The sequence below is a fragment of the Lissotriton helveticus genome, chromosome 5_1 (genome assembly GCF_964261635.1).
Source record: "Lissotriton helveticus chromosome 5_1, aLisHel1.1, whole genome shotgun sequence".
In the NCBI taxonomy this organism is placed as follows: Eukaryota; Metazoa; Chordata; class Amphibia; order Caudata; family Salamandridae; genus Lissotriton; species Lissotriton helveticus.
The window spans coordinates 275,375,792-275,394,388 of record NC_136065.1 but is presented as its reverse complement, the minus strand read 5'-3'; positions in this window follow the sequence as shown (position 1 = coordinate 275,394,388).

The following is an 18,597-nucleotide window of genomic DNA, read 5'->3' as shown; positions in this document are numbered from 1 at the left end:
ACAAAAGCTCTGAAGTGATTAACCGCCCATACACATGCCAAAGTTTCTTTTTCAATTGTAGAGTATTTTTCTTCTGTAGGCGAGTGACCTGGAAGCATAAGCAACAATTTGTTCCTTACCATTCATACCGACTTGGGATAAAACAGAACCCAAACCTTTAATGCTGGCATCTGTGGTGATAATAGATTGGGCATCAGGATTAAAACTTTTTAAAGAAGCAATATTTGTAATACAGCTTTTGATGTCTTCGAAATCTTGTTCACATTCTACCGACCAAGCAAACTTTGTCTTGTTCTTTAACAGCTGTCTTATATTATATGTTCTGGTCGCAAAGTTTGGAATGTACTTTGAACAAAATTCGGCTAAACCAATAAAGGATCTGACATCATCTTTTCCTTTGGGGGAAGGAGCACATCTGATAGCATCAACTAAGTTAGGTTTTGGTTTAATCCCATCACAATCTATAACATGGCCTAGGTAAGTAACATGATCACTAGCAAAAGTACATTTGGTGTATTCAACTGTTAAACCTTTGTCATTCAGAATGCTTAAAACTTCATTTAAAGTGTTGTCATGATCTGTTCTTTCCTTACCAAAAATGAGAATATCATCTTGAAAATACTTTGTGTTTTTAACTGTGGAAAACAACCTGTGCATTAAACGCTGGAAAACAGCTGCGGCCGAAGCCAAGCCAAAAGGCATCCTTTTAAATTGGAAACATCCTTGTGGGGTTATGAAAGCAGTGTATTTTCTGCTGTCTCTAAACAAAGGAATCTGATGGTACGCAGATGATAAATCTATTGTAGTGAACCATTTAGCACCGTCAAGCAAAGCTAACATTTCATTAATTTTCGGCAGAGGGAATTGATCTACCACTATATTATCATTTAAATGGCGAAGGTCCACACATAATCTTAATTTACCATTGGAGCGTTTCACGACCACCAAAGGGGAAACCCAAGCAGACGCCTCAACAGGTTCAATTATGTTAGATGAGACCAATTTCTCAAGTTCCGTTGCAACGTCTTTTCTTAAAGCGATTGGCACACTTCTAACTTTGTGGATCTTAGGTACAGCAGAATCCTTTAAAATTATTTTGTGTTCAAAATCTTTTAATTTGCCAATTGTCTTTTGAAAAACTGCAGGAAATCTTTTTAACATTTCCTCACCTGTTTTAGTACCCTCATCCATCACTAACACCTTTTCCACAGAGTTGGGGTCAAGAATAATATGTAAATCCCCTTGGTCTTTCCACCCTAAAACCGATGGACCTTTTTTCGATACATACAACTTGCCATATGATTTGCGGTTCTTGAACTCAAATTTCAGCCAACGAAAACCAACAATATCAATCTTCCCACCATTATAACCCTCTGGGTCAATATCTGGAGAAGACAGTTTTGGACCAATTCTGTCCACAAATGTATTTCGCCATATGTCTTCGTTTACAATTGTATAGGGCGAACCAGAATCAGCATATACTTTGATTCGCACTCCTCCTATGTGTATCCAACATTCAGGTTTGTTATCAACAAGTAAACAACCATCCCTGATGTTGAGGAGTAGTTTCTTCTTCAAGACTACAGCACAATCTGATGCTTGGTCCTCACCACTAGAAGTGTTCTCATCAGAGGCAAGGTCCTCTTGAATACACTTGACAGTCTTTGTCCTTCTTCTACATGCTTTAGTGTAGTGACCATACAGTCCACAAGCACCACATTTACTCTTTTTAGCAGGACATGACTTGGCAAATGCCAAATGTTCTAAACTACCACACCTATAACATTTGGGAGGTTCATTACTATACTTAGGTTTCGCCCATGTTTCATTCCTTTGTTTAAAATTACAGTTTTTTTTTTAACTTGCATCTATTTTAGCTACTACATCTTTATTTACACTTTCTGATTTTAGAGCACTTGCACATCTACTAGATGACTCAGCTTTACGAACTAATGCTAGGATGTCTTCTAAACAAGCATCTCCATTCATCCAAAGACGTTCCTGAATTGCAGGATTATTAGCGTGCATTACAACCTGATCACGAACCAAATCTTCCAGTAAACCTCCAAAAGCGCAATCATTGCCCATTTTTTTTAACTCTCCAACATAGTCATCCACAGATTCATTTTTAGACTGTTTTCTTTGGAAAAATTTGTAACGCGTAATGCCCATACATACCTTTGGGGAGAAATATTTGTCTAAATTGGATAGAGCTACTGTGAAAACATTACTATCCCCTCCCCCTACAATGGGCTTGTTCATTTGGTTATAACATTTGACCCCTTTTGGACCTAAGGAGTGTAAAAGAATACGCTTCTTTTGATCAGCAGACATTTTACCATCGGAATCTACAGTCTCAATATAATTAAGAAAATAGTCTTTCCACTCTAACCATTTCAATGTTGGTTCAGAACCTTTGCACCAGAATTCCTCAGGATTACTTAATGAAAATGTTTGTTGACTCATGTTGATGTTAAAAGATGAATTAATAAAAATTATTGAAGCTTGCTGAGGTAAGTTATCACTATGCTATAAAGCTGTTTATGGTGGAATTGTTCAGTGAGTAATGAAAAGATTATCACACGTTTCCTTTTTGCACTGTCCAGTCTTCACCACCAATTGCTTTGAAAATGTTGAGATTGTTTAAAGTGTCTAAAATTAGATAAGCAGCACTGTTCCAAGCGTTCAAGAAAGATTACCTGTAACCGCCTTGTAAATCCGACTTGTGGGAGTTAAAATCGGCAAAATAAACAAAAGAAAACGTCTTCCGTTTTTTTTTAGTTTTTTTTAATTTTTTTTTTATTCACAACGAGTAGGCCTGCCCAATCCAAAATGGCCGCCACGCATCATGTGATGCGCCACGTTCGCAGTGAACGTCTGACGTCACAGGCAAGCAGCGCGACTTCCAGAGAGAACTTCCAGGCTTGAGGACACGCGCATTCGATCTGCGCTTCAAATCCAGTAACGGTGAGCGCTCGAGCGCTGATGTCTTAGCGTATGCAATGTATCCAAAGTTATGAATAATTTATATATTCTTTTTAAAAATAAAGCGTCGCTCACCAGGATTTCTTGTGTGAATGTGATTACCGTCCTCAGCGCGCTGTTCAAATGCACTAACGTCGTCTCTGCTCTATGTCGTCCACTGTAGAAAGTCAGAATTTAAAAAAAAGCGGTATACAGGCTTCTCAGTAATGTAAAAAAATTATCCCGATCGTCGCCAGTTGTTGAATTGATGAAACATACATCAATTAATTAGAAAGTGGATTTAATGTAATAGCAGAGCAGGTACACAGCCAGACAGGTTAGCAGTCAGGAGTAACTGAACACATTGGAATACAACTAGTAGGAACACTCGGAATAGAATATGGAATGAACAGTGTTAAAGCGATACACATGTATTACACAACATAACATCAACTAAAAACGTATACCTCCTCCCTCCCCCTCCCCGCATGTCCAGCAATAAGCATCTATAGTAGCATTTTCACCTTTCCAGAGGTGGACTCGTGCATCTGGGTTCCACAATCTGACTTAGATATATTGTGCAGTCTTGTGAATCATACAATGTAACAACCCCTGGATAATGTAAGGAGCCCCTGCGTCATATAACAGCCGTCCAGTCCCTCAAAACTATAATAACAGTGCACCCTGATATCCATCGCAGCATACTCCTCCATCATTGCATTCCAGCTCAGCGAGATAGGTGTTTTCCTTAGCCCCTATACTCTCTTTTTAGTTCAGCTTCCTCAGCCCTTCCCCATCTCACCACTTCTTCATGCTAGTCCTGTATGGATGGGGCTCTAGCGGCTTTCCATCGTGTGGTTATGGCTCTTTTAGCCAGAAGGAGCGCAAGGTTAGCAAATCGGGAGGCTGAGTTACCCTTCTTTCCACGAGGCCCTAGTCCCAGTATGCAATATTCCAAAGTGACTGTATGGCGCACCGGGGCTACATCAGCCAGTAGTTTGCACACTGTCGCCCAGTAGTACCCTAGTCGGGGCAATCTCACACCATGTGTATCAATCCCGCATTGGGTGCATGACAGCACGGGCAGGTATCACTTGCTCCCGGAAATATAGTGTTCAATCTGCAAGGTGTTAAATAAGCTCTGTGTAGCAACATCAATTGGATACATTTAAATCTAGGATTGCGAGACACCTTCCTGGGGTATCCCACTATAGTATCTCATTCCTTAACCGTAAACTCACGGCCTACGTCTTCTTCCTATCTGTCGCGTACTAGTCATAAGGAGATCGCCGACTCAGTACGAATACCGTGGGTGAGCCATTTTGTCAGTCGTGCTCTGTTGGAAATGGGATCCCCGGCTGGCCAGGGCTTTCGCCAAAGTCAGTCAGAGACCACCACACCCAAGTCAGGGCAAGGGAGTTACACGCCAAGATAACCCCTACTCACCCTCTAGGTAACGTGGCGCGAGCAGCAAGGCTAAACTTGGAGGCGATGTAGGTTAAGTATTTGCGCACGCACCCCAGCAACAACAACCAAAGGCCCACCACAAAGGAAACTCCACACAAGGTTATGTAAAAATAGCCTTTGTATTATAATAAATATACATCAGATAAAACACACATCTTGTTACACTGTGCCAACAGGCACGGGCGGAATTTACAAGGGATATTGCACAGGACAGGGCCACTTGGACCACTGTCAGGGGTATCAGCACTTTTAGAACTTAGCACTTGTAGAAAGAAAAATCAGTGTAGCACACAATATAAAAATTGAGCACACAACCAGTAATCACTGGTAACAGGACCTCACTAGCACCACCTGTACTAGGGAGAAAACAACCACCTATGTATTACAATACCTGTAGGGGTGTAAGAGGAAAACACATGATGCAATGCATAACATTCATTCAGAGGTGTAAAGGCACATGACGCATAAAAACACATTCAGAGGTGCAGGGGAAGGAAACACATGATGCAGAACCTACATTCAGCGGTGTAAAAGCAAAGCACATGACGCATAAAAACACATTCAGAGGTGCAGCACAAGAGAACACAGGATGAATAAACTACCCATTCAGAGGTGTATAGAAAGTACAATTGCGCCAAACTCACGTAAGTCACCACCTGTGACTGTCCCTAGGCCCTCTGGCCTTGTTGGGGCTAGGACGCCCTGTGTCCAAAGTGTCAGGGTCCTAAACGTGGCAGTTGCCCACAAAGTGCTGGGCAACTGGTTCAGGGAAAGTTAGGGCAAAGTTGGAGCCTCTCTGGGCTCAAGAACCACCACTGTGGCACTGCGGGGCCTCACTGGACTCCCAGAACAAATGGGCAAGGAGCCTCTCTGGGCTCACAAAGCAATCTGCCACCTCGAGCCTCTCAGGGCTCTAGGCAAAGGACTTGCACCAACTTTGGAGTCCCCCCTCTGGGGACTCGAAATTAATAACTGCCCCCTTGAGCCTCCCTGGGCTCCTGAAGCAGAAATGACTGTGGCAATGAGCCTCGCCGGGCTCTCAATGAACAAATGGCCCCCAGGAGCCTCGGGCTCCTAAATCAATATGCCACGTTGGAGTCCCTCACGGGGGACTCGAGAACAGGTAATGCCCTGAGCCTCTCGGGGCTCGCAAGAACCAATGCGGGCGGGTGGAGCCTCTATGGCTCACAAAGAAAAGTGCCCCAGAGCCTCTCGGGCTCTAAATATTCACGGGCGCGAGGTCGCGCTACGGGGGAGGGGCGGACACCGACAATGTGTCCCGACGCCCCTCTCCCTTCTCCAGGCACTCACCGGCTGTTCTGCTGGCGGGACGGCTCCTCCGCCACTCCGGGGCTCTCCTCTCAATCGGGAGCCTCGGGAAGACGCGCCGGCCGCTTCCTGCTCCTTTGGCCAGGCGCCGTCCTGCTGTAATCCGCCTGACTTCCTCTGGGGCCGCCAATGGCAGCGCGGCCCTGGAGGTCAGGAGGCGGGACTTCCGGGTCGCCGCGGGCAGCGCGGCGGCTCGTACTAGGCAGGCAGGCGGGCTCTAAGTACCCGAGGAGTGGGCTCCCTCGTGGTAATTTCCAAAATCCAAGTACGGGGCAATGCCGGGTGGCACCGGCCTTAAATAAAATATAAAGCGAGGTAGGCACTCGCGATGCGCCGCAAATCGGCGAAATCAGGCGGGCAGATGCCGGGTAGGCACCGGCTGCATACAGCGCGCTCCCAAGCGCTTAGGGGCCACAGAAAGCGCGCCTAGCGCTAAAAATAGAAGCAAAGCGCTATTGAGCGCTGGGGCATCAGGAAAGCGCGCCTAGCGCTATAAATCAAATAAGAGCGCCTCTAGGCACTCTAAGCCAAAATCAAAAGCTCCAGCAGGGACTGGAGGCAGGCAGAGGGGCAGGGCAGGGCCAGAGCCAGCACACTGGGTCTCCAGGCAGGGAGACAAGCCAAGTGGCGGTCCTCTTGGCCCCAGCAGCAGCAACAGCCCCCTCTGGCAAGGATCCAAAAGTAGAACAATTTCTGTGGGGACACAGCCCCATATTTATACAGAGAAATCCTTTGTTAGGAGGTGCAGGGGGGGGAAACCAGTTGCAGCTGGCTTGGGAGTACCCTTGATGGCCCAACCACCCCTTTCATTCACTGGGGAGGCTAGGGTCATTAGACAAACCACAGGGGGGCGGAGCCAGCATTGTGTGGGGAAAAACCCAGCCCATCCAGGACACAGATCTACTCCTCCCACACATCACTCATGCTGATCTCACACTCACCACCGGGCAGACCCATCCAGACTTCCTGGAGCCTGGCATGCCAGCCAGCTCCAGCCAATCACGCTCCACTATCCTCACTGCACACATACATCAATGTCCAGAAGTAGCACTTCCCTTCTAGACACACACAAGCCGCACATACCATTGCGCAGCATTCGCTCTCACGAGTTCATACATACTAAACTCGAGCCTGTACTCCCCACGCATCAGGAACTACCAGGGACACACACATTCCCCATGCATTCCTATGGGAGGGCAGGCCAGCCATACTACACGCACGCACTTTCACTCTGGGACCCAGGGAAAAGTGCGCAGAGACCCAAAAATCACTGACACAGGGTCACACATAAGGCAAAAAGTTCAGGGGTGAACCAGCCCTGCGGGCCAAGTCCAACATGCTCCATGTCCCATTAGGTATTGCATAGTAAGTAGAGCATTCGTGGTTGGTTCAATTTCACCCGGCGACCATGTGATGCGTATATATCTGGATATGTGTGCGTGCAATAGAAACATTGTATCGGGGGCACGGTGTATGCGCATAAATGTTTCATGCGGTATTAAGACACCCTCCGAATAAAACTCTCCTATCTTGGTGACTCCGGCGTCCGTCCATGCTCGCAGAGCACGGTTAGTAGTCAATTCCGATCTTGTAGGGATACCCAGTAACGGGATAGTGGGGGCATACGGTATCCCCCGTCCAGTGTATCTCACCGCGCTCCTCCAAAAAGTAATGGCTAATTTCAAAAAGTGGGGTGTTGATGCCAGTAAGGGGGCCTGAGGTAGTAAAAGCCTGTGAATAATCCCCTTGTCCCTGTCTCGTAGTGTCATATCTAATTCTTGCAAATTTCGTCCTGCAAGCCAATAAGCTAGCCACTGCAACTGCCTAGCATAACAATAAGCACGTAAATCTGGTACCCCCATCCCTCCTTGTTTCAAAGTTAATTGCAATTTTGCTAGGATGATACGCCTTCGCCCATTGCCCCACACCAGATCTATCACCAGAGAGTTCAGCACCTTAAAGATCCTCGCGGAGACAAAGATAGGTAGATTGGTGAAATAATAAAGGAGCCGCGGTAGCAGCACCATTTTTGTGATGGCCACCCTGCCCGCTACCGAAAGGGGCAGTGAGACCCAGAATTGGATTTGAGATCTGAGCGCTGCGATCACACGTGTTAAATTACCATTTAAGAAGTCCGTGGTGTTGCGATAAATCTGTATTCCGAGGTTTTTAAAGGTATCAGGCTCTATTTGAAATGTCCAGGGGCCAAATTGAAAGGGACCATTCCACTCCGATCCATCAAAGAAATACGCATACGACTTATCAGCATTAATAGCTAGTCCAGAAAGGTCTTGAAACGACTCGAATATGGAAGGCATTGGGTGCGGCTCAACCTCCATGTCTTTGATATAAAGAACAGGACCATCTGCGTATGCTGAGACAGTGTGAGATGTGCAACCCGCATATGAAGTACAGAAATAATGGACCCCAACAGGGCGTCGGAACAGAGGAACCGATCTATCCGTGTGTGCATCCTGTGTGGTGGTGAGTAAAAGGAAATCTCCCTGAATTCTGAATATTTAGCCCACCACGCATCTCGAAGGTCCCATCCCTCTGCCCATCTCTTAAGTGCTTGGAAAACAAAAAGATCCACCTTTAAGAGGTTGCTGTATGTCTAGGATTTAAGGCATACACAGTCTTTGTTAAAATACCCCTCACACACCAAAAGGGCCCTTGGTGTCATGCTTCATCATCGGGTCTTCCCACCCCGCTGCAGGACGGGGCGTGCTACGCTGGAGCACTCACTTTTGTAAGTGCTATGTGCTCTTAAGTGCCTCAGCTTGTTTTTTGCTTTCTGTAGCGTGCAATGGGGGGTGGGACCTGTAACAAGTCAACATCAAATACAGCTTTAAAGTCGCCTCCTATCACCCAGGGATACTCAGTCCAGTCTGCCAATGCTGCGCTTTGTGTAGTTAGGTACTTGTCTTGATCAGTGTTTGGTGCATATATACAACCTATGACCACATGACCCCAGTCCAACAGTCCATGAAGTAACACATATCTGCCGTTAACGTCTATTATCTGCTCTAGGAGTCTTTAAGGGACACTGCCTCGCATCCACACCGCTGCCCCCCTTGAGAAAGCCGAGTAGGTAGTAGCAAACAGTTGCCCCCTCAACTTCTTCTGCAGTTTGGCTACCTCATCAACATTAAGGTGGGTTTCTTGTAGGTAAGCCACATCAACCTTCCTTCTATTTAGTTACGCCAAGTTAGGTGCCTTTTATGGACAGAGCCCATGCCCCTCACATTCCAGGTGCAGTAAGTGTATTTGTTATGCAATGCCATCACGGTGCAGGAAGTGCAGTAGCCATGCAGTATGTGGAAACCGAGTCCCTGTAAAAATAAACTGGCTGTGCGCCGAACATGCGTTAACATATACATTCCCCAATACAAGGCTCCCCCGTAGAACATCAGAGGACCAAACCTGAAACAAAAATTCAACATGGATTCCAAACAATAAATGCCTAATCGTCCGCCTGGGGGGTAAAGGCCAGAACTGCGACAGTTCGTAGAGGCAACATGTTGCCCATTTGAAAATGTCCTGGATACATTAGTATATTTCCCTATACAGCATAGTTATACTAGACCCATTACAGCAGTCACCAACAGTAGCATACATTATACATTTCTCCATATACGTTACCACTCCTGGACCACCAGACCACAACATCAGAAGTCCTTGGCAACCTGTGCCGTATTCGAAGGGAACGGGGTTATGCTAGTTTCTGAGTCAGAGCGCACCATGTCCCCATCCGAAAAGTGCCCCGCAGTCTCCGCAGACTGGGCATCGTGAGCAGCCAGCGCCGCCGCCGCCAGGAGTGCATCTTTCTGGCTGTTCGTGATCTGTTCCGACGTTTGGCCAGCGTACATTGTGTTCATAGTGATGCCAGATCCCAGTCCGGGTAGTCCGGTAAAACGTATCGGAGAGGCCCGCAGTAGCTGTCCTGATGGAAGTGATGTCTGAGAAGTCCCCGGTGTAAAAGTTATTTCAAGCCAGTCCGCCGCCACCTTTGGGTTTTCAAAGAAATATGATTTTTGTCTGTGAACAACTTCCAGTCTAGCAGGGAAGAGCAGTGCGTATTTCAAGTTACGTGCGCGTAGTGTCTTCTTGACTCCCAGGAAAGTAGCTCTAGCTTTCTGGGAGATTAAGAACGCTTGTTCTCGAAGCGTATTGGAGCATTTTCTCTGGCAGCTCGTAGGATCGTGTTGCGGTCTTTGTAATGTAGTATGCGCGCTATCAGCTGGCGAGGCGGTGCACCCGGCTGAGGAGGTCTGGGAGGCACTCGGTGCGCCCTCTCCACACTGTACCAGGACGTTAGGCCTTCCGTCGCCACATGATCTCTTAGCCAGTCTTCAGCAAACTGTGTAGGGTTGGATCCCTCGCTGCGTTCTGGCATACCAAGTATGCGGACATTATTGCGGCGGGACCTCCCTTTGGCATCATCTACTCTGTCCTGCAGGCCTTTCAATTGACGTTGGAATTGTTAGAGTTGAGTGGAGTGCATCGTCTGCTGGGGTATAAGATCATCTAGCACTAGTTTATTGGACTTGACCTTATCGACCAGTTCCTTATGATCTGCCTGGAGTAGGCCGAGGTTGGTGGACATCGTTCCCATACGCGCCTCCAGCGCCGTCCGTGAATACCGTATTTCTTTTAAGATTAAGTCCAGCTTCGCATCGTGCGGATCTGTTCCAGTGGGAGCTATCACGTCATTGTCTGAGGCATTGGAGGGGTCACTGTCAAATGGGAGCTGGGTTTCGCCACCAGGGGGCGCATCCGCCTGTTTGCTCTTGGTGGTGCATCCCGTCGCGCTTTGCCTGCTCCAGTATGGTTACCCGATGGGCCACTAGGGCGCTATATCTCACAGAGCGGCACCCCCAAACAAGATCCGGTCTTCGTCACCCAACAGGACGTCCGCAGCCACAAGTCCCACAGGTCACAGGTCCGCATTCCTCGCGCTCACTGTCAGGAATGGCGGTCTCCGTGCCTTCAATGAGCAGTAAAGTAGCCCAAGCAGTGACAGTATCCACTTAGTCACAGCCTGACCCCCTATACACCACCACATTCAGGGCAATATCAGCTAGAGGACATCATCAATCTTTGTATACGTGGTCACTATCCTGGGGGCAGGGGCACAAGTAGGCACAAGGGGGCCCAGCAATAGCGCTCCACTCCGTGCATTCAATGTCAGCACCCACAACAGATGGAGGCAGCAAGCGCAGCACTCTGCAGCATGTCATCATGTAGTTTGTGGCCTCCCATAAGCAGCGGGGTGCCGCGATGTCCAACTCCACACCAGGGCAGCTCCACTACGGTGCCTCGCAGTTGCGGTCACCGCAAACCGGCAAGATATGTCACATGCAGGGGGGAGGGGGGGTTAGTGCGGCCGCCGGCTCCGCGCTCCGCATCGCCAGTCCAACCCACACTCGCTCCCACCGTTATTAGGGCGCGTCTCTTGCCCACTTTCATTAATGCCGGCTCAGGTCCGTCCCGCCCATAGCCGCCATGTGAGCCGCCGCCGTCTTTGTTCTTGTGTCGTGGAGCAGATGCTCACCGCAAGCTATCACCGCTCTACCTCTGGTCAAGCATAATGGCCGTAATCTTCGTGGTAACACCACCCACGGCCTCCATTTATACCGCAGCGATCGCAGAAGGGCAGCGAGACGGTCTCGCTAGTGACGTGGCTCCTCCCCTCCTTGTTCCACGGCTCCGATGCTGTTCAGGATCTGCACACTTCTCTAACAGGATTCATCTGTTGTGTTGCGGTCAGGAACACAGCCGCCGGGTCCAGGAGTGTTCCGCCACGACAAGATGGGCGACCCAGCTATGCAGGTCCAGTATATGCCAGGATAATTTGCTGTTTGTCAGGGAAGGGGACAGAGCTCTTTCAGCTCACATTCTCCATGCCCAGCAGTTGGCCATGCCCCGACTGCAACTGTTAAGATTAAATACAATCAATTTCCTAGTTTCTTTTCCTTGAACTATATCTTCGTTTGCATCTTTACCATGCTGTCCATAAGATGCTTCTTCCACTCAAACCACTGCTCATTTAATGCTATTTTGCAACTTATACGTCTTTGAAAGTTCGCTTTTTAAGCCCTCAATTTTAATGCCTGGGCATTTGATAATTTTTTTTTTGTCAAACATATTTTTATTGAACTTTTTCCAAAGAACGTCATTCGTCAATACTATCACTTCACCTCTTGCAGGGGGTGTTACAGAATACAACAGGGCTGTAAGTGGCTAGAGTTACACAATGCCCAATATAAGCCCAACCCCGGTCTCAGTGGTTTGCTTAAATGAAGGTTACAGTTTCTTACAGTAGCGGAGCTTGGGGTAGATCTTTAAAATCATTAAGTGATAGCAGACAGTTCAGCGTGCATCCCATCTTTCTTTTGCGATGGTAAGCGTCCAAGGTCTTCCAATCGGAAGAAGCCACTGGGAATAAGCTACAGATACGTAGGAACAGCCCCCAACTGGGAAGCAACAGAAACAGATACAAAGAAACCCCTCCCACCTCCCCTACAATGGTGGCTGTAGCATCCATACAGTGTATTTGACTTGTGGTATGAGGGGCAGCTCAAAGTTGAAAGAGATGAAAGGGTCTAATGGTGAAAGGACAGACAGCCGATGGTAGACCACGTGAAAGGAAGGTGACTAGGGGGCCCCATTTGAATTCAAAGTTCTTAAAGTTGTCTCTAAAAGCGTCTGACATTCGTTCCAGACTAAGCAGCCTCCATAGTCGGGAATGCCACAGGGACCTTGCTTGCGCCTCCTTCCTCTTCCAAGCTGCCACCAGGGTAACCTTCGCTGCTCCTTTACAGAGCCACATGATTGTCTTATTTGCTCGGGTCTGGTGCTCTAGGGAGGGGTCGCGAAGCCCCAGAAGGACCCCTGCCTTGGTGGTCGAGATAGGGTATCCTAGCATATCTTTAATGTGCAGAAGTATTTCTTCCCAAAAGGTGCAAATAGTAGGGCAATCCCACCATATGTGTTGGAAGTCCCCCAGCAGCCCCCACCCTCTCCAGCATCTATCAGAAGTGGTGGGAAAGATCTGCCTAAGCCTGGACGGATGAAGATACCAGTCCATCATAGTCTTAAGGTGGGCTTCCCACAGCTCTGTGGAATGATTGAATCTTGTGATGTCTTTCCATAAGTGTGCCCATTCATCATCAGAAATACAGCGTTGTAGTATTCCTTCCAGGATGGACATGTATTGTGGTCGCGGGGAGAGTGTGGTGGTGAGTAGGAGTTTGTATATGAATGAGATCGCCCCCCTCAGGTAAGTGGTCTTGGTGAGGAAGGATTCAAACTTTGTGAGAGGGCGGGTGGCTGCCTAACGCACTTGAGGTGTAAGGGCCCAATGCATTAACTGGGTATAGTGGTATCGCTCTGTGTTCCCTAGGCCATAATCTCGCTGACAGTTGTCAAAGGTGAGGGGGTCAAAATTGTGAAAAAGATGAGTCAGAGCAAGGCATCCTCCCTCTATCCAGGCATCAAAAGGTCCCTCTTGCAGGCCCCGGGGGAATGCTGGTTTACAATGGAGTGGTGTAAATGGTGAGGGGAAAGAGGTCCACCTATCACCTCCTGCGACCGTATCCCAGACTTTCAGAGTGGAGCGTGTAGGAGTGGCAATGTAGGTATTCTTGGATCTGTCTTTTTTAGGGCACCAAACCAGGTCCCAGATAGTCCTCCCTGTCACACTACGGCCCATATGTAGCCAGTGCTTATTGGATTCCCGTTTTGACCACTCTATCAGGACTCTTAACTGTGCTGCTTTATAATATAATTGGATGTCTGGAAGTCCCACTCCAACCTCCGTGCGAGAGCGACGCAGCAGGGAGAAGGAGAATCGAGCACGTCCCCCTTGCCAAATAAAATGTAGCATCATAGTTTTAACCTTCCGGAAGAAGTCTCTCTCCAGTTCTATGGGCAAGGCCTGGAATAGATAAAGAAGCTTATGGAAGAAGTGTCATTTTCACCGCGTGTATCCGGCCTAGCCACGACAAGAAGAGGGATTTCCACTTTGCGATTTCCGTTTGGATACGGGCGAGAATGGGAGGGAAATTAGCAGCTTAAAGCCCTTCTGCCCTCGGTGTTAATTGGACTCCCAAATATTGTGTAGAGGAGGTAGTCCATGGGAGAGGAGTAAGAGACTGGAGCCTGCAGACCTCCGTTTGCGGTAGAGTGAGGTTGAAGATGTACGATTTGCCTAAATTTATTTTAAAACCTGCTACCGCTTCAAAGCATTCAAGTTCTGACTGTAAAGGTGGAAGGCATGTGGCCGGATCGGAAAGGGACAAAAGGACATTGTCCGCTAAGAGGGAAATGTTATGGGGGTCCCCAGTGAATGGTATCCCCTGAACTGCAGGGTTAGCCCTAATCACCATCGCATGGGGTACTATGCTAAGGGCGAAGAGTAGGGGCGAAAGGGGACACCCCTGTCTGGTGTCTCTAGAGTGGAAGGAGATGAGTGTACCCTGTTGACCACCACCTTAGAGCGAGGTTGAATTAATTAGCTCGGATCATGGTTAGGAATTTGGGTGACAATCCGAACGCCGTGAGTGTGTGGAACAGGAATGCCCAGTCAACCCTGTCAAAGGCTTTCTCAGCATCCAGTCCCACCAAGACAGCAGGGATCTGACGTCTGTTGGCCTTCTCTATGAGGTGTATAATTTGGCGGGTGTTATCATGGGTTTGACGGCCTTTAATAAACCCCGATTGGTCAAGGTGTATGAGATCAGACATAAGGTCGTTCAATCGTTTAGCTATAATAGAGGAGTACAGTTTCGCTTCGAGGTTAAGAAGCGCGATAGGTCGATAGGAGGCGCATTGATGGGGATCCTTCCCTGGTTTGGGTATCACAGAGATCATGGCCTCAGTCATGGAGGCATCCGTCTCAGCCTCCTCGCCCATCTTATTAAAGAGCCGTGTGAGGTGGGGGCAGATGTCAGGAGTAATAAAATAGGGTGGTATACCCGTCTGGGCCCGGAGCTTTGTGGGGCTTAAGGGCTTTAATAGCAAGATTGACTTTGTCGTGGGTAATAGGAGCGGTGAGTAACTCGTTCCGCTCATTAGAGACCTGAGGGAAGTGTAATGTCCGGAGATAGTCCCGTTGGGTGTCTGAGTCTCAGTCATCCCTAGATTAAAGGGTTTTGTAAAATGAGCCGAAGATCTTGGCTTTCATCCCTGTGCGTAACCTCCCCAGAAGGTCCCTGAATTCCGCCTATGTACTCTCTCTCTCTCTTATCTTTTAGCTGTCTAGCTAGGTGTTTACCGATCTTGTTGCCCTGGGAGTAGGATAAATGGCCGAATTTAAGGAGTATGAATTCTGCCCTATTGTTATAAATAGTTCAAAGTTTACCGCGGAGCGCTGTCAGATTGCGAAGGGTTTGCCTTGTGGGATTCAGTTTGTGAACGTTTTCAATAGAGGTCAGCGCCTGCTCTAATTGCTCCCTTTCTCTAGCGTGCTGCTCGATTAGAGCTGAGTTGAGGGCAATACATTTCCCCTGGAAAACCGCCCTAAATGTGTCCCAATTGGTAAACTCCGACCTATCCTCTTTATTAACATCAAAACATTCCGTAATGGTTTCTCTAGCTTAGTGCAGGATTCCTTGTCCCACGCTAGCGAGGCCGGGAAATACCATCTGGGAGTGGTCGGAGAGTTCCCACACCAGGACAGGCAGATGGAAAACAGGCTATGATCTGACACTAAAAGAGGGAATATCTTGGCCTCTTGAAGGGCACCTAACAGGGATTGGCTAAAAAAGATATAGTCCAGTCGGGAGTATGTACGATAGACATGAGAATAGAAAGTATAGTCTCGGGTGTGTGGGTAAAGGGTACGCCAGGCCTCCAACAAGCCCAGGTCATGGATGCGCTGCTGAGTGTCAATGGAAAAGGAGCCCACGTCTGAGCGATGTGAGTGTGTGCTGTCCAATTCTTTTTGCCAAGTCAGGTTGAAATCCCCCATGAGAACCATGTGCCACTCCACAAAATCCACTAGCCTCCCCAGTAGCGTGTGAATGAATAACGTCTGCCCAGTGTTGGGGGCGTACACCGGTACAAAGGGGCAACATTTCCCTCTCAGACGGCCCTTGACCATAATCCAAAGGCCATCTTTATCACTATGAATATCTAGGGGTTGGAATTGTATGGAAGAACGGAACACAAGTGCCACTCCTCTATGTTTCGTAAGAGCCGAGGATCTATAAATTAATGGATATTGTTTATGTCTAAAGCGCGTATATTCGTCTCTAGCTAAGTGTGTCTCCTGTAAGGCCACCACATCAAAATGATGATCAATAATATACTTCCATACCTTTTGTGTTTTTGAGGGGAATTAAGACCTTTAACGTTCCAGGGTCCAATAGTGATTGTCATGATATTAGAGGGAAAGACACCAACTCTTTGAAAGCCCCACCAGCCCTACCGTGTCCTGTGTCCCTGCCAGTCCCCAAAGGAGCGTGTGCTGCCATCCCGCTTCTACTGCAGGTACATAGACATCAAAGAGCCCGCCAGAGCGAAATATTAAAAAGTTGCTACCATGTCCCACCCATTCCCCCCCACAAACCCCCAACAAAAGGAAAACAAACATGAACAGAAATGCGACACCAAGAATCGCTACCAGGTCCCCGCCGGGGGGGTTTTGAAGCCCCCACAGGGAGTAGGGGAACAACTGGTCTGAGGACCCCATCCACGCCCGCTCTGGCACAAAACGCAAAAGAAAAAAAAAAACTGAGTGCGGCTGAAATCTAGTCAATAATACAGGTCCATTCTTGTAGAATAAAGCACAGATTGTTCACCTGCAATGTGGAGCAAAACATGGTGCAGGACCCAGTTAGCATGAAAGGTCACCGCGCGATTGTGATATCAGCAACCAAACCGAACTAGCTTTAGAAAGAAGATAAAGGCACTGTTCTTACATATGGAATGAAGGTAGACTATGGCTTCTCCACTTCCCTATCAGGTGATAGGGGCATATGGGGCAGGAGCCTAGGGAGAACCGAAGGCGGGAATCGTGGATAGTAGCCGGGGATCGCCCACTGGCTCTGGACGTCCCCGAAGAAGTCGGCCTCGGCAAAAAATGTTTGTGAGTCCATGAGACCCATTTCAGGCATAAAAGATAAACATCACATCTCCCCTGATGCGGTCGTTAGAAGTTCATTGGCGGCCCCTTCGGGAGCCTGCGGACCAGGCAGAAGTCGATGGTGGCCCTCAGGAAGACTGTCCATTTTTAGGTCTCGTGGAGTTGAACAGCGGGTAAGCGCTGTCTCGCCAGAGATCTATTGTTGCTGAGTCTGCTTCCCAGGAGACAACACCTGGCCGCGCGCATTTGCTCTCCGAGGAGGTGATTTGAGCGGGCCACGCGCTCATCTGCTGTCTCCGGGGAAGCTCCAACACCACACACGCATACACGCACGCACCCACACATACAGAGAACCCACCCCAGCCGTCGCATACACACACGCGCGCACACACACACACACAAGTGCACCGAGCGCCCCCCGCCGCCCTTCCCCCCGGCCCACTTACCGCCACTCCGGACTTCGGCCGCCACCGCGGGGCTCTCCCTCGGGCATGGGAGCCCCGCGTCACCAGCACGGCTTCTCTCCGTGGGCGCGTGCGCGGGCTTCCAAAGCCGAAGTCCCGCCCCACGGAAGCTTTCGGTTTCGCTCACACCACACGCTCGGAGCCGTTCCTGATGAGGTAAGCCAGAAGCAGCAGAGACTGGAAGAGAAGAGTGGGGAGAGAGCATGAGAAGCAGTACACACCAGCAGGAGGTCTGTACAAACTGCATTAACAGCAGCGCAGAGAGGCGCTCATTGGCACATACCACCCCCACATAAAGCTGTTCCGTCCGGCACTCATTCTTTCTGGCTACGCTTTAAGGGAGATTGGCTACAGCCATAGGGGTCACTAGTCGCACTACGGCTTGGTTCAGGTGCAGGAAAGCAAAACCGAATGACAAACTATGCCCCCGCCACCTCGTCAATATGAGATTTTAATTTTAAAAAAAACAAAAGAATAGACCGCCACTGCAATATTTCATTCTTCCTTAGAAATTTCTCCTTGCGGATCCTTTTGTGGAAAACCTTTTTCCCTACGCTTCCTTATTTTCTGCCAGCTTGCTGCCTCTCATGAGAAATAATCCTAAAACACAGTGGGCAGCTCTGCTCATAACACATTGTTCAATCGCACCAAGGGCAAGGCAGCTTGTTTTACAAGCATTTATTCAGACGGGAGTTTCCGTGTACATTGTGAGACATTATTGTTGCTGACATGTCAGCCGCTTTTATAGCGTTTGTTAGTTTTACGGTCCCAATGCTTAATTTGAGATAAAACAGTTGCCGGGACTTCAGTTTCCCAATGCTTGATTTCAGATAAAATAAGTGCTGGGACTGTCTCTTTCTCTGTATCCTTCTGGGTCCTATTTCTTCTTCCTTGTTTTTAGTTTCATATAGCGCGTACATGAGCAGCAGTTCCGTTACAGACGGGACACATGCATTTTGTTAGGCACGGGTGGGGCGGGGGTATTAAGTGATTTGCCCAGAATCACAGGAGACTAGAGACCCAGTTCCCAAGCTCCGAGGTCAACCACTCAGCACAAACCTACCTGCGCAGAGCCAAGCTCTGCACTTTAGTGAATGTTGCGAGATCATGCAAAATCACATACATTAAGTGGAGATTTACTTCTTTTGAATTATACAAGTGCATCACAGGCTACACATTTACAATCGTAGGCACAGGGAGATTAGTTGCAGTGCTCAGTCAGACTAGTTCTAGCCTGCGGTTCACCAAAACTACACTGAAATAAACAGGGCACCAATATGCTAC